This window comes from Strix aluco, chromosome 15, assembly GCF_031877795.1.
Source record: "Strix aluco isolate bStrAlu1 chromosome 15, bStrAlu1.hap1, whole genome shotgun sequence".
Taxonomy (NCBI): domain Eukaryota; kingdom Metazoa; phylum Chordata; class Aves; order Strigiformes; family Strigidae; genus Strix; species Strix aluco.
In genome coordinates this window covers 17,469,393-17,485,671 of record NC_133945.1, presented here as the reverse complement: position 1 = coordinate 17,485,671, position 16,279 = coordinate 17,469,393, and the positions used below count along the sequence as shown (strand labels likewise).

At 41.0% G+C, this 16,279-nt stretch overlaps 1 long non-coding RNA gene across 1 annotated transcript; it reads right to left on the bottom strand.

The window, feature by feature from the left end:
- Positions 1-538: 538 nt before the first annotated feature.
- On the bottom strand, positions 539-13,626 carry LOC141930518 (uncharacterized). The gene is made up of 3 exons (XR_012625327.1): positions 13,505-13,626; positions 13,141-13,214; positions 539-658 (listed from the first exon to the last, which is right to left on the bottom strand). It is a non-coding gene; the product is annotated as an uncharacterized LOC141930518 (long non-coding RNA).
- Positions 13,627-16,279: the final 2,653 nt, after the last annotated feature.

Genomic DNA, 16,279 nt, shown 5'->3' with positions numbered 1-16,279 from the left:
TGTGATATATATTTGTTAAGTACTTCTTTGAAATAAAATATGATTTCTTTTCCCTCTTAAATTTATAAAAATTTAAAACGTCAAATCTTCTAACTTGCTTTGCCTGCTGAACCACTGAAAGAAATTAGAGCATAAATATACACGACATCCACATTATTACCAAATACTTTCATTAACAACAATGCTATCACAGTGAATACCAAATGAATTAACAGTGACAGGGCAATAAATTAAAGTGTTTATACTTTTCTTTCTCACAGCTTACAAACTCAAAATTTATTTTGACTTTTGGTGTAAAACTTGATGATCACTGGTAAATCAAACAGGATACTGTTAGTATTCAGTGCCACAACTGAGACCTTTTCACTCTGGAGATGTAACAGATAATTTTCTAAGAATTTCTTTGTGGATTAACATTAATTATCATCCATACTTCATGAAGGAGCAACGTCAGTAGCAAATAAGCTCATTACCATTTGGGACACTTCCCAGTTTTTTCTTGCCAGCTCTGTGATGATGTGTTTACATGATATAAGTTGTCTGTTTAGAAACTCACCACTTTCTCCTTGTTCTTGGGCAGTCCTAGCAAGCATCTGCCACCAAACATCTCCTCTGGGCTCCTTGGGTTCTCAGGTGGGCTCCAATGGGCTGAAGACACCTGAAGGAGGGATTTAGAGGTGAAACAGGGACCAGTTTCCAGCTTTATGTTTTGTGTATTTAATCTTGTAGAGGAAAAGAAATTGTGTATACTAGTCAGGTTGCAGGCCTGGTCCTTTTCATTTTGTTAGTTGAATTTACTGTCTTGCTCTGGGTCAGTAGGGAATTATTTTTCCAAAGGAGCAAATTTCAACCTTTTTCTGATAGAAAATCCTGAAACAGAGGTGCTAAACCCCTATTTAACAGTTTTGATATCCTGAAAATAGGCTTGCCTCACTTCATTAGCTGCCACATACCTTGAAAGAAGTCCATAGACAGAGCAAAAAGCAGAGCTTGGGCTGATTAAGATTTCCAATTTTTGGACACAAACAAGAGGCAGATCTTGGCTAATGATAACCATGCGATCAACAGTGAAATATGTAGGTGTGGGAGCCATTTCAGGTCAGCTGTATGTTAATGAGAGGGGAGAAATTGGGTCATTTCTTCCGTATTGGGCCAAAGTGGTGGGTTCTAGAACAAACACACAGCTGCAAAACCATCATGACACTGAGACGCTTATTCCTGTATAAGAACAAAAGCCATCTTCAGAGTAATATCCAGCTGCCGAACTAGGAATGAAAAACTGATCCCGAATTATGTATACACGCCTTGCACTCCTATTTGCATATCTTGCACTGCCACCACCTATGTGCGAAGTACTGCAAGAAGCATCAGCAACACCTTCAGCAGCAGCAGCTGTGGGCTGCTTGCACGCAAGAACACTTTGGGAGAGGGAGGACCCAGCTCACCCATCTTAGTCATTCAGCTGTTAGGTACCTAGTATAAGGTGACTATTTAGGAGAATCACTATTTATTTTTCCCATCTTCTTGTCTTTGAGTTTGTTATGATCAGGCTAAATCATAAATCCTTCTCTCTAATCCCAAACAACCTGCAAAAGCCCCAGCTTCAGTCCACCTGCTCACGGAAGGAAAACTGATGGTGGTCAGGGATGTTTCAGGTGACATTTATTCTTATATCTTTATTCTAGTGTTGTTGAACAGTCACATCTCAAGTGAGGTGTTTCCAGAAGGGGGGCACAGGGGAGGGAATGCACAGCAAAACCCAGGAGTTCACGCTGAGTCCACTGCAGAGGTGAACTCTGCTGCTTGACAAGCGACCAGCCCGGTGACAGGGGCTTGCAGTGCTGCCCTCAAGGTTTGAGCCAAGCAACAAAACAAGGTCACCCCAGAGCTCGTCTCACACGCTGTGGCAGGCAGAGGGCCTGGGCAGCACAGCTGCGGGGGGCCTTCCCCTGCTCCACACTCCCATGCTTTGGTTCTTGTGCCATCTCACCATGCTGGGGGGACTCAGACCTCAGCTGTGCCCAGGTAACTCAGTCAAGTGGCAAAACCCCACCGCAGTGTGCAGGCAGTGCATGGGATGGGTAATTTGCCTGCCTCCCCCCATGCTGTTTTGCCCTTACATCCCTTGGCTGTTCAGGCATTTGGACTCCATAATAGCAGGATTTAAACATCACTGTAACCTGTGTGCCAACACCGGCTCCGTGAACAGCTACAGCACACAGCAGCACTAGGAAAACAGCTCTTGCACTGCCTGAAAACGGCAGCAGGCCCCAAGTCCTGTGGCTCAAGCCTTTTCCATTTGTAATTCCTACAAACCAGAGTGTGCACAGGTAGCAGGGGGCACTGTGGAAAGGCAGTGAGGTTTTATAGCTACATAATACCCAGTTCACTGGAGCCTTGGTTTCTCTATAGAAATGAGCTATGAAAGAACCTGTCTATTAAATATGTGAAAAACATGAACTTCCCTGTTAGTTAGCTGATTTTATCTTTCTTTACATAAACCTTTATAGCTGCAGAGCCCCTTCAGACTGTATGTGCTGGCTGTGAGTCTCTGTGCTGCTACACTTACATTTCCTGGCCGCCACAGTGTCCTGGGGAAGCTGCTGGACAGGACAGCTGTGCCTCTTCAACACACTTTTGGGGTGGACGGTGAGTATGGACAAGAGGGCTTTTGAAGGGAGGGCACCTCTCCTAAGAGGAGAGAATTTTTCAAGGTCTAAAGGATCACTTCGGGTTCAGTTCAAGCTATATGTACAGATTTGGTTTAGTTTTACCTTTTTCCCTAGCTAGCTGGCTTGTCCTGAGGAATAAAATGATATGTGTTCAGTGACCTTGATGATCCAACCTGTGCTTTAATTCCTGCCCTAGAAGGACCGTAGAAATAAGCTGTAGGTGATCTGCAGAAGTCTTCTGTAAATATTTAAAAGTATTTGCCAAGGCCAGCCGAAACTTCCTAAGGTGGTTTTGCTCTAATGCTTTTCTTGATCTCTTTTGGCTTCAGATAAAATATCAGCTCATGAACTGTAATAATAGCCTTTCCCTTCAGACTTATTTTTTTCCCCCGGTTTTGATCTAAAAAATTCCAGCACTCAATAGGAAATTTCTCACAGGGCAACTTTCTATGATAGCTACAAATTCTTACACTATCTCTCTGGCCCAGTGCGTGCAGCGAGGAATCGCTGCAGCCTTTCAGCAGTTCTTCCAGGACTTGCAGAGTGGCTGCAATGTCTCTCCATATTTTGTGTTGCTGAACTGAGCCTGATGATGGCAGAGTTGCTTAGCTCCAAGCCAGCATACTGTAAGGCATCACTTACAGAACTGCTTACAGATGAATTGATAACACTGATGCCATTTGAGCCCCCTTTCCTTTACAGCAGAGACTCTCTAATCCACAGCAGCAATAAACACACTGAAAAAGTGGGGGAGTAAAGAAAGAAAGAGAGAGAAAAAATTAAAAAGTCCCTCACTCCAATGTCATTTCAGCAGACCAAGGTCACGGTGGGGCCAGATGCTGGTTACAGCTCAGCTCAAGGGAGCAAAGGTCTCTGGAGGGCTGATTGCAACAGTTCACGCTGCTCTAATCTCCACGGGCTGCTCACAAAAGGCAAAACCACTTCTGGGGACACGTCCAGCATCAGCATAGCCAAACCGTGTTTCTTCCTCTGCAGCCTTTATGTTGTCAGCACAGGGAGCTTGCTCCTGCACCGGGTCTGCCCCAGGTGTTGGGGGAGGATGTTTGTAAAATATGGAAGTATTGAAGTAACATAAAACATAAAGGCAGGTACAAAAGATGCCACATTTTTGAAAGGGATATAATGGTACAGAACTGCAGAGGATCTTCCCTTTGATGGTGCGGTCCTTGAGAGTTGGGTCCTGAAGCAGGAACACCATAAACATCAGTCATTTATACATATTCTGCTCACCAGCATTGGATGTCTGTCTCCTGCTAGACCTCACTTCAATTTTGCCTTTTTGTCAAAAAGTTGATTTTTTTGCATTGTTTTGAGTTTCATTTAATTTCCCTATTAAATGACAGCCTTCTGCAGAGCCTAGATGAAATGGTCACAGAATTTCTAGTAATGATTTCACAGACTTGCAACTGTTTGAACAGAAGAGGCGGGTGTAGACACTGAAATAAATTCCACTGAATTGCCATTGCAGTCCTCAGTCTGCACCAGAGTCTGTTTAACACTGTAGGAGTCGTCTCCAAAAAGTGTTGTGTGGGAACCTCCCAGGAGTTTTTTACAGCTAACAATCTTGCTTAGTGTTATGGAGAAAGCATGAGATTTGCTAACAACATTTCTCTCTTATCATGTCCATTTTCAAAATACCACAAGTAAATGATTTGCCAAAAACCAATACCATAATAGTAAGTGATAATCAGAAATTGTAAGAGGATAAGGAAAGTTTTAGAGAGTCCTTGTTATACATACAGACCCAAACTTTGTTCAGAAAAGAGAAAAAGAAAAAAAGCATAAAGTAGAAAAGAAATTACATACACGAACAACACCTGCTAGCCATGAGCATGACTACCCAGGGGCACAAGTTACACAAACCTTTTCTCCTGACTTAAGAGGAAGCCGATGTGTTGGGGGTTATTTCACTGTGTTAGTGAGAAAGCTCCTGCAAGTTTTTAATGTCTCCCCACTCCAGAAAGTAGAAAATGTCTACTAGACAAGTTAAAAATACTCTTGTGAGCTCCTGGTCCTGCCATGAGGACACACTGCTGGGACAACCCAGATGCAGGCAGCCAGGCACATGTCAGCTGTGAGCAGCTCACAGAGCAGATGCAGCCCATTACCGGAGTTCCCGTCCACAGGCTGGTTTGTCACATGTACCCTCTGCGAGCTGCACAGCCCAGGCACACCAGGGCCCCTCCAGCTGCAGGTAGCTGTGAAGCCAGAGGAGGAGAAGGAGAGGCATTTCCAGCCAAGAAGCCTGGCTGGTGGCTGCTCTCCTTTGGCAGCTCTCCTTTGACTCTAGTTCTAGTCAGGCAGCTCTTCATTTAATCCCATGGCTTCAAGAACTTTCTAGGTGAGTCTGCATGATGAGCAACTGGAGACAAGGTAGACATTAAAGCAGTTTTAGGAACAGAGACACTAAATCTGTCCATATGGTATCTTAGATCCAGCTTAAGGTGCCCGTGAGCAGTTCCCTGTAGCTACGTTCCATACAGAAACCCCTGGCTGTCCCCAGAGGGACAGCTGTGGAGCATGAAGACTTGAGGAAGCCACTGCTGGTTTCAGGTGACTTCAGGCATTGTCTGATGTCTAAAGAGAAGAGAAGAGGATGAGGAAGGTGGAAGGACACTACTTTAAGACCAGCACTGAGCTGCAGTATTTGCTGGCAATGGAGCTCACGCTTCTCCCCAAGGTCCATGCTATCACTTACTTTGTGCGCTACAACTTGTAGTCTGTTCCCTCCCAAGAGATGTGCTAATTTGTCTCGAGCAAGAGGCATCTGCAGCTGCATTTGAAAGGTCTCAAAACAGGAGCTCAATGCCAAAAGCAGGAAGTGGCTAGAGAAAACCATGGTTTTTGTGACTAGAATCAATTAGGATTTGGGGCAGTTAGCATTTCTGGGTCTGCGTTGCAAAGCATCCCTTAAAGTCTGGGATCACTATCCAGTGAAAATAAACAAATATATAGAGTTATCTGTGACCTCAGCTTCAATTCTGAGGGAAGCTACTGCCATAGCAATATACTGCTTGCTTAAAATGCAATTGAATCTGCACCCGTTCTCCCTTTGCTAGGCTCTGTACTTGGCTTTCCAGCTTTCACAGATGCTAAAGACAGTGAATGAACAGATCTTAAATCTGTCTTTAAACTGAACCTCTACACACACACACAGAGACACTGGGCTTCAGATTGTGCTCCCAATTACTCAAGTTTAGCTTCCAGGCTGGGAACCCTCCCAGTATTCCTGATACTAGGTTGCAAATGTTACAAATATTTTTTTTTTTCCTTTTAAAAGGCATTTAACTCCAACAATATACAGTTGCAGCTATGAATGGCTAGAACTCTTTTTATAGAATATGTTTCCCAGTCAGAAATGAAATTGGCAGTGCAAGCCCTCCACCCTCCAAAATTACTTGGCTAAGGTAGTAGCCAGCTGAACAAGCAAAAAAGCACATGAAGATTAATCCAAATATGCAGCTCAGACAGAATAGTTGAACCCTCAAGCGTTTCAATACACAGCTGATTCAGCAAAACAGATAGGCATTCAGTTGAAGGATGTCACTGAAAGAGAAAACCAGGCAGCTTAATCAATAAAGTGTGCAGCCTGTCCTGGTACAGGAAAAGCAGCAGCTTAACAAGCCAAACAGAAAAATGAACTGGAAAGCAAAAGAGTCATAGCGAGGAAAAACAGTGAAATCAAAATATGTGAGCTTGAACAGTTTTACCCTGCACAACTGCATTAGAAATGCACAAAGGTGGCACCGTAAAAATGCCCAATGCAAAATATTCCAGAGCCACTCTTTCCCCAAGGAAAAGCCCTACTGCTTTTGCCAGGACCTGGAAGCCTCCATGGGAGCCGTGTCCAGGAAAGACAGGCCACTGCCACATGCCTTCTTGGGACTAATCCTTGCAGTATGGGACTAGAGGAGCTCAGAAAGCGAAAGTATTTTTTTTTCTCAATTAGGATATTATTTAATTCAAGATTGCAAGTTTATTATTTTCACCTAGGTACAAGTTATTTTATTGTATTTATTATATTTAGCACACAGATTTATTATTCTCTGTGAACTACGCAGAAGTGGACTTGATTCACAAAAATATTTTTACTTCTCTGAATGCTCTGAAAAATGGTATGCCAACACAGTGCAGCAGAGAAATTGTTGAAGAGATTCAGATTCTCACTCACATCTTCCTCACAAGAAATTCTGTACTCCTCAGCTGACACAAAGGTTGGGCTGTCCTGGTCACACATACTGTTCCTTGTGCTAGCCTGGATATCGGACGCTTTGTAAGGAGAGGAGGGTTTACTTGGGAGGTGCAATGTCTGTCAGTACCTGTGTCCTTGAGATCTGAATACAGACAGAAGCTGCTATTCCATCACCTTCCTGCCAATAGAGAAATCTGCTCAGAGAAACCTTCTCACAAGAACAAACCTTCACAGAAAAGTAAACAGGAAAGGCTGGGAGAGCATCTGACTGAAGGACATGTCAGTGCACATTAAAATATTTGCTAATTGCAAATATATTGCCCCACCGCGCTGCCAGATCTAGCTCTGACTCACATGAAATGTCAGTTGGCTCCAGATTGAATTTTGCAGTTAATAACCTCATCACTCACCTACCAAATCTGCCCAGAAGAAAGGAGACTGCAGTAATGCTGGACACTGATCTTTGCTTTCTTGTTCCTGCTTCTTCCCTTCTCCATTTCCATGTCATATTGGGATAGATATGATCTGCATAAAGCAGGCTGCAATGATGAGTATGACCTGAAAACCTGAAGAGTGAATATTTAGATTTCATTTGCAATGTTAGGGGAGAGCCTTGTTGAAGTTGATTAGACAAAGATCATATGCAAGATTTTGCCATTTGTTGCAAGTTTTCTAATCAGCACAACATTACCATGGATAAAGAGGCTGGACATTGCCCAGCAGCCTGTGAGCAATGGGCAGATAAATCTTTCCAAGCAAAGATAAAGTTAGCAACTTGAACGTGTCAGAGAGAAGAACTGCTTCCACGAAAAAATGTTCACTCACATGAGTTAAATGTTCATAACTGGTTAAAAATCATAGTGTGAAAATAAACAGAATGAACGATGACTTCTGATGCTTGGTTATGGGTTGAGGTGTTTATAAGGATAAAGGAACATAAATTCCCACCTGCTGATTGAAACTCTTTACTGGTTTTCGGATTACTCCTGGTTCAAGTACTGGAGATACGTTAAAAGAGAAATGTTTATAAAAAGGAGGGAGGGAAAAAATGTTGGAAGCAAACCAACCGAGAAACAAGGCTGTTTTGCCAGTAAGAAGGAACTTGCAATTATTGTTCAAATAGGGTTCATATTTGGAATTGTAGTTCTAATCCAATAAAGTGTGTCATTTCAGGCACATAAATAATCCCCATTTTTAAGGGGATTTAAATTTCACTGCTTTGATGGGCTGGTGATATTACAACAGGAAAATGGTGAAACTAAATCACTGCTATCATTTAGCAGTATGTATTTATTTGGCTTTAGAGTTTAAAAGGCTGTATTTTTCATAGTACTTATCTAACCACCCACTTATTTTTTCTGTGTCTCTGAACCTTAGGAGGGTGCTTACCTTCAGCAGAACAGGAATGTGGTTTCAAAAGAGCTGATCAATATTAACGTTGCACAGTACTGTATATTACCTCTATTTTGCATAAACTGCATTGGAGAACCAGCTAGTGTTTAATGTATGCACAAAAACATATCTGCATCCTTTCTGAATATGGGTTTACAAATCTTCCTCTGTTTTTAATCTTCAAACCATTAAAACTGTTCATTAAATATATTGTCTATACACCTTTTTCAGCAGAGTTTTGTCGGTGTGTGTGAATTATGCATAAAGCCCACAGTGAGATAGATGCATAAAACTGCAGTTTAGCTAGGTAGACATAAACATTCAGCAAACTTTGTTTAATTAGCCCCTAAATCAGTCTTTATGCCTTTGTTGACTGACTGATGTTTTTAAAGTATTACTGAGTCTTCTTAAAATGTCTGCCCTCGTTATTTGTTATTTTAACAAATATTTGATGCCATAATCTGGTACTTAAATATCAACTATTGTAATTCAATGCTAATGGCAATGCTGAGATGACAGAACTATTAAACTGGATACAGAGTTGTCAAATTTTAAGACAGCAAAATACTCACCTGTGATGCACAGCATATGGCAGAAATCTGAGAAAATCATCAGCGGAGTTAAGAATAAATAGAAGCTGTGTTCCTTAAAAAACATAATCTGACATGCAAACATGGATAATCTTGAAATGTACTTGACAGTCTGTGATTTGAGTCAACAGATTATAAAATCAGAGGCATGCAGTACCGCGTTTTCAAAGAACAAATTACAGCATAGCTCTTAATGCTGAACTTGGTGTGTAAACAAGCTGCTTTTTCTAAATACTGTGTAAAGAGTTTGTTAAACTACTACAGCTAATTATGCTTCAAGCATTTACAGAGTCACATGTGTTTATCCAATTTTGATTTTTTGGTGCCCATCTCATACTTAAGTAATTTTGATGTGCAGTGCTTAAAATGACAGTGTTTATTAGACGCTTTACTGAAGTAATACAGAAACAGCCTTTACAAATAAATCAGAGCTGCAGCATATTTCCCAGCCCATGACACGTGCACCTTAGTTATTTATTCCAGTGATATCTTGGGGTTAGAAAGGCTCCTTAAGGTGAGAGGAAACAACTAAGCATCTTAAACCATTTCATTCCCTTTATCTTGCATTCAGGTCAGGGATGGGGTCCCAGTACACTGCATACAAAACATCAGAGTCATCATCTGTTTGGGAAAGACCATTACTACCATCTAACTTGGCTGCTCCTCAAGAAGATGAGGAGCTGTTTCAGCTTTTCATTCAGACACTTTTAAGAACGCAGAATTTACAATTTCCTTATCTGACATTTTACCACTAAATTTCGAGATTCAACATAGCAGTACACGTTATCCAAGAGTTATGTAGTTTTATACACAGAATCAAAGCAAAGAAGGATTTGGGAGATTTTAAAAGAAATCTGACTATATAGTTTCTTGCCAAGAAGAACCACAAGAACAACTTTGGAGCAGCTGCATGTTCCACCTGAGACTCTCAGTGTTCCAACAAGAGTCTCTTCCCTGCTCTGCCTTTACTCTCTGCTGGCTCTAAGCAGACCTGGACACACAGCAAACCCTGTTGGCCAACAATTGATGGATGTCTTCATCTGATGAATTCAGCAAATCTGTTTTGGTACCTTGATTCTGTGCCTTAGATTCAGTCCAGTCATATGATATCCCTCCCTCCTGCCTTGCAGTGAACGATGCAAGACAGATACAGACTTTACAACACACTGCTCCCCACTCGAGAAGAGGGAAGACGTTTCACTCTCATTTAATCCAATACCAGTTGGACCCACTTCAATATCAGTTAGTCATTAATTGGAGGCTTTCCAGCACGAGACAGAAAAATTCTGCTCCCGCCATGCACCTCTTAGCAAACACAGATTGGAAATGTGATCTACCTGAATTAGCCTTCCCAGAGACAATTCTGCACCTCTTTACTTGTGCAAGACTGGAAGCAGATGACCAAACTAAGCATCCCTCGGATAGCAATTCCCACAGCGGCCAACAGCAAGACCTGCACTGGGAGGTGGTGGCAAGAAGCTAAACAAATGATGTTTGACAGCATGTTGAGCAGTGCCCAGCCTGTGGTACAGGTGCTTGCTCTAAGGCAGGAAGGGAGCAGTGGAGTCGGAAGCGATGCACCCAACAGCAGGGAGGGCTGCGGCAGTGCCTAGCGCTGTGGCGTCTTCCCACTTTCCTTACAACAGTTTGTGTCTGTTGACAAGGAAGTTTATTCACACTCACACTAAAGCCTTTACTACTGTTCTGGGAGATAAAAGCATCTTAAAATGACTGGATATCACTATTCCACCAATTTTAAACCACTTTTGAATCTCAGAGTGGTATAAAGGAGTTTTAGTGTAAATAAAAGTGTGGTAGTAATCTGATCTCGTATCCGTAGGGGGGCTGATTCTCTTCTCATTTACATCAGTTTTATTTTCATATAACTCCATTAGTTTCAGTATTTAGCTTTGCATGAGTGACAGTAGAATTATGCCCAGCATAATCACACATGAAGTGTAAAAATCCAACTTGACTAATTTCTAAGTATTAGCCACAAATGCTAGAAGCCAAAGCAGAATTGCAATGAAGTAGTCTCTCAGTCGGCTCTTATTCTTTTTTTCCCCTTCATATCCAAGTTGGACATGCCTCCGGCCTACAGAAGGAAGTATGAGGAGGGAGCCAAGGAAAAGTAATTACGACAACTTGGCTTCTACTCAAATTTAGCCTTTGAATAAAACTAGATTTGAAGAGACCTCTTGGGAAATTGTATATTCTCTGTGGAGTTCTGCCTTGTTCAAAATGAGAAGGAATAATGTTAGCAGTCTAAGAACACCTTGCTAAGGTGAGGAGTTAGACAGATTTTCAACCTTTAAAATGATGAAACACTCACAAGCAACAATTTGCCCCTCTCTGGTTGCTGTTGGTTGGGTCGAGTTTTTATAGCTCTATACATGATGAAGAAAGCTCAGAAAAGGGAGAAGTTTTGAAGAACTTCTCTCCAAGAGCTGTTATCATCCATGACAGCAAGTGATGGAACTACTGGTTAGGCATAAGGGAGGCAGCCACAGCCACATTTTGGTACTCCTGGGAATGAGAGGAGACCAGGAACCATGGTGTACCACATGAGGTAGGGCTCTGACCTTCCTCCTCAGATCACAGCTTTGTAAGTGCCAGTCTCAGTCTAAACTAGCAGAAGCAGCAATTTCTCATGAGCTAGTTATTGACTGTCCCCTTTACCTAAAGTTTTAGGAAGCAGGTAAATCTGGATAAAGTTGTACCATAGAAATAATCTTGCACTACTGACTCAAGTAATGATATATTTTCTTTAAGAGAGTGTTTTTGTTTCTTTCTCCTTTCAGTTTTTAAAGAAAAAGCAATGAGTCCCTCACACAAACAGCAGTTACTGTAGGCCACAGAGCACAGACCCAGGACAGATTTTATGGGCTTTACACTTTGAACAACCCGCTTTTCTCTCTTTTACTTGTGAAATGGTTGTCCTGCCACAATAGTATTCCTGAGCTGGCACATGTCTGAACCATGCTGTCTGATGAGGTATCCAGCAGTCTTTATGTCTAACAATGATCATTGCTTTCAAAAGCCAGCCTTTCTAAATAATAGATAAAAGAGATGAACCATGGTGTGGTTTCAGTTTTGAGTGCTTGATACACTGGAGCAACAAGCATTATGTTTTCAAGAGTGTCAGAAAGAAGCAGGTAATACAAAACAGGAATGGAGGAAAATGGCAAGAAAAGGAAAAAACAGAAGATGGGAAAGAGCCTCACCAAGCAGAAGGCGTGGAATGGAAACTCTGGAAAATATTAAATTGCATTGGTACACACTGGTGTCCTGAAAGGCAACAGATAGTTCTGCGATAAGTGCAGAATCCCAGTGACTCACCTAATGGGAATGACTGAATCCTCATCCCCTCCACCTATCTCAGCACTTCATTCCAGCTCCCATTTATATTCCTTGTAAATGCAATCACTGGACATCCTTGAAGTGTTACAAATTACATGGCACTTCTTAAATCAATCCATTAGGATATTAGCATTTTCCCTGCCAAGGCAGTAACAAGCAGTGCCTTGCTCTCTTGGTGAAATTTACCTTATAACTGCCTTGTAGCACTTATTAATACAGCTATTTGACAATTTGTCATAAACTTTTCATAACAAAAAACCCCAGCTATTTCTCTAAAATCAGGATTTTAATTAAACAATTTTCTCAATAGCTCAGGAGGGGGGTTGAATGCAGAACATTCCAATTTGGTTTTCATCACTTTCATTTTACATTCACTTTTCACATTGTAATCATAATAATCAGAACCTGGCAGGCTTTCTAAAATCAAACATAATGAAAATTAATTACTAAAAACGTGTTTGATTACAAACTTGAAAAACTCCCATAGCTATTTTATGGATTTTTAAAATTCAGAATGAATCTATTTTTTAAAAGGATGTAAATTGAAATTTAAATTAACAATTAAAGAAATTTTAACAACCTTTTTTTTCTTTCTCACTCAGACCCACAATTTTATATATATATATATATATATATATATATATAAAAGAAGAGATATAGATGGTAGGAAATATGTATTTATTTCAGAAAGTTTAGAAAAGCACATCTGAATTTGTGAGTCCTTCAAACATCTTGGCATTTCATTCTTTGGTTTGCCTCTTCTTTCCTGCCAATAGCTTCTCTATTGTTTTTGAGAACAGTAACAAAAATAGAATTACTCTTTAAAAATTAGCTATTTTAAATGTTTTATTAATATCTACCAACTCTAGTCCTCTCTTTCTGGCATCTGAAGTGTCAAGATTGCTCTGCATACCTCTGATAGCAGACATTCTTCTCTCCAATACACCGTTGGGTGGGGTTACCAGCAAAGACAAGCCTTTATGATATCTGTGAAAGATTTAGAATGGTAAATTTCATCAGTCTTTGAAACCAAATATATGCAAAATGCTTCAATAGTCAGGGGAACAAAGACTAGTTTCTTGTTCAGATAAGAGATTTCAATTTTTCCCTTTAGAAAACATTGCATGAAGTAACTAGGTCAGAGCTATGCTAAACCCACACTTCGTTTGTCTGATATGTGTGCTGCATAACAGTTCTGTTTAGTAGTTTCGATTTGACCTGAATTAAATATGAAGCTCAAAAATTATGATGAAACAATAATAAGAGATCTGACTTACCATGAAGCCAAAGCTTCCACGCTAAATATATGGCTATCTTCTCGCTGTTCAGTCCAACACAGCTCGTGGTATTTGTGTCCGCAGGTTCTGCAGCTGCTGGAGTCCTGCCCTCAGCTGCAGAGACCTGCAGCTGGAAACAGCAGGCTGAGACAAACACATCATGTTTGTGAGCAGGAATAGTGGTTTCCCCTCTCTGGGGTTTCTGCACCATAAAATTTAAATCCAAAAGCATACTGAAAAGAAAGTAATAAGCCTCAGTATTAGCTTTATTTCTGTAAGACTCACATCTGTTATTATCTCTTGCAATTCATGAGGAACGTTTATGCAAGGATCTTAACGCATGGGCTAAGAAGTGTGGCAGCAGCCATACAACAACTAAGAGCTCAGGTGTGGTGATGGCATTGCCATTGATGCCCATTTGAAGTCACATATATGAAAAGGATCCACATGGAGACATGCCATCCCATTTGGAGAGCTGGAAGACACTTGGGTCAGTAAATGCAGGCATGTCCTGAGGATGGCCAACATGACCCCAGGAGGTCATCCATCCCCTCCAGTAGGAAGGTGTCCCTGAACTCCATCACTGTAATGAGCCATTGTCAGTGCAGTTACCCAGAGCCCACTCTCCTGCTGAAGAAATAACACTTAGACTTGTAATTTCCAAAGCAATCAAAGGGTGCTTGGAGAAGAATTATAACCCTTTCTTTGGACCAAGATACAAACAGGGACTCATATGAGGTACACAGCTCTTTATAGAAATTTCTTGAGGTAGATTCACACCAAAGGTGAAAAGTAAATTAAAATTGCAAGTCTCCTAGTGCAGATCATTTCTGAATGTGTACTTGTACTTACAATACCCAGAAAAGCAGCCAATTCTTTCCTTTCTCTAATACTGTGAGAGGCAACCAACCCTAAGGCAACAGACAATAAAAAAAAACCCAAAAAGGAACTAATCCTTTTCTTTGGAGAGTGATTTCAAAATCTTTAACAGAAAGTACAAAATGTTTTGCCGTGCATGGAAGTGGTATGAAAAAAATATAAGTAGTTGATCACATTAATTATAATACCTTGTATACTAGGATGTTATGTGTTTTCTAGGTTTAGTAGCTGTAATAAAACTTTTCTGTGCCTTACAGATGGTTCTTACAAGGTATTTCCTTCCCAGCATCTCTCATTAACCTACTGCTCCAGGTCCTGGACTGTAAAAGACTGCAAATCAAACTCAACGGACCTTTTGTAATTAATACCTTTGTGCAAGAGAATAAATGGGGTGTCTTTCAGCTGTCAACCTGGACCTTCCATGTCACCTCTTTTTTTATTTCCTCTAGATTTTAAGGATATTTCAGAGATGTGTAAATCAAGAGGAGGGTGGATGCGTGCACTGACTGCTTGCATTAACATATCTCTGCTGTGCAAAAGGGATAGGAGTGAGAGCAGCTTTGCCTGCTTACTAGAAATGATTACCAGTGAACCAAAGACCTATGCAAATGGCCTCCACTTTGTTCCAGCCAGGGCACAGGAGCAAAGCTGGGATGAACCCACCAAGCTCCTTATGTGCTGCCTTTATTTGTCTGCTTGGCCACACTGCCCAAGAACCTTTTGCAATGGCCTTCAATAACAAGCAAAGAAATCTACTTGTTGGCAAGCAGGTTTTGCTTCTCCAGATCTTGAAGATCTGAGCACAGCACTGTGGACACAAATCCGCTTTATGTAAGAGGAAAACTGCAGTAGTGGCATTTTCACTTTGAATGCATCGTCTCCAAAATGAGGAAATAAGTCAAGTTGCTAATGTCCTTTTAAATGATATATGCTTATGTGTGATATAATGTATAAGCATTAGAAAACACTTTCTTTTCCATTTTGGGAGGAGGCAGACAGTTTTTCTTGTATTTCAGACAAGTTTACAGTTTCTTCCCTAACACTTAAAGTAGGAAACTGCAGCTGAGAGGAAGGGGAAAAAGTGTTCTTCATATTCTGTGATGAGACATTTCTGAATTAATCAATCTCCATTGTGGTTTTGGGGGATTGGTTTGTTGCTTTTTTGCTTATAATTAGCTGAAGGTTTGCCAGTTAGTTCCCTGAGTCCTAATCTACCAGTCTCACCAAAGGAGACTAATCAAATACCTGGGAACTGAAATTCAGCACTCTCCCAGGCACTAAAACCCACGGAGCCAGCAGAGACCACGGTCTGGTGGTACAGCTTTCCCACCTGCCCTTTCCCAAGAGCTCTCTCCACACTTCCCCTTCCCTCACCCTGGCCTACAGAGGCTCGTTAGCTCATGACCTTTTGTTGGCATATCCAGATGCTCCTCTATGGCTAAGGAGTTAACCTTTTCTCTGCCTAATTGTCTAGGTGATTATCATAAGTTAAACACTAGAGTAATTTGTTCACAGGTTGGGCTAAACTTGAAGTTTATTGTTTTCTTTGACAGTAGAAGTACTTGCATATTTGAAAGCATGTCCTTTTTTTCCAAGCTCTATTAGCTGGTTGCATAAAAGGTATTAGCTGTTTTTTCAAATCTGGCCTTATCGTTTTCTTTACTCTGACAACTCAGGCTACATCCAGTGGTCTAACTGTCAGTTTTTGCCCACTGTTTCCTCTTTCTTGCCTTAAGGTGGTTTTCTGCTCTCTGACTGCTATTCTGAGACCTTCAGAAGTTTCTTCATTGATTAATAAAACCTGGACTGAAGGTGGACCTTCTCAATATGACCTTTGAAGCCCACACATAGAATAAATTTTAATTACGATGTATGACTATGAGCAGATTATGGTAG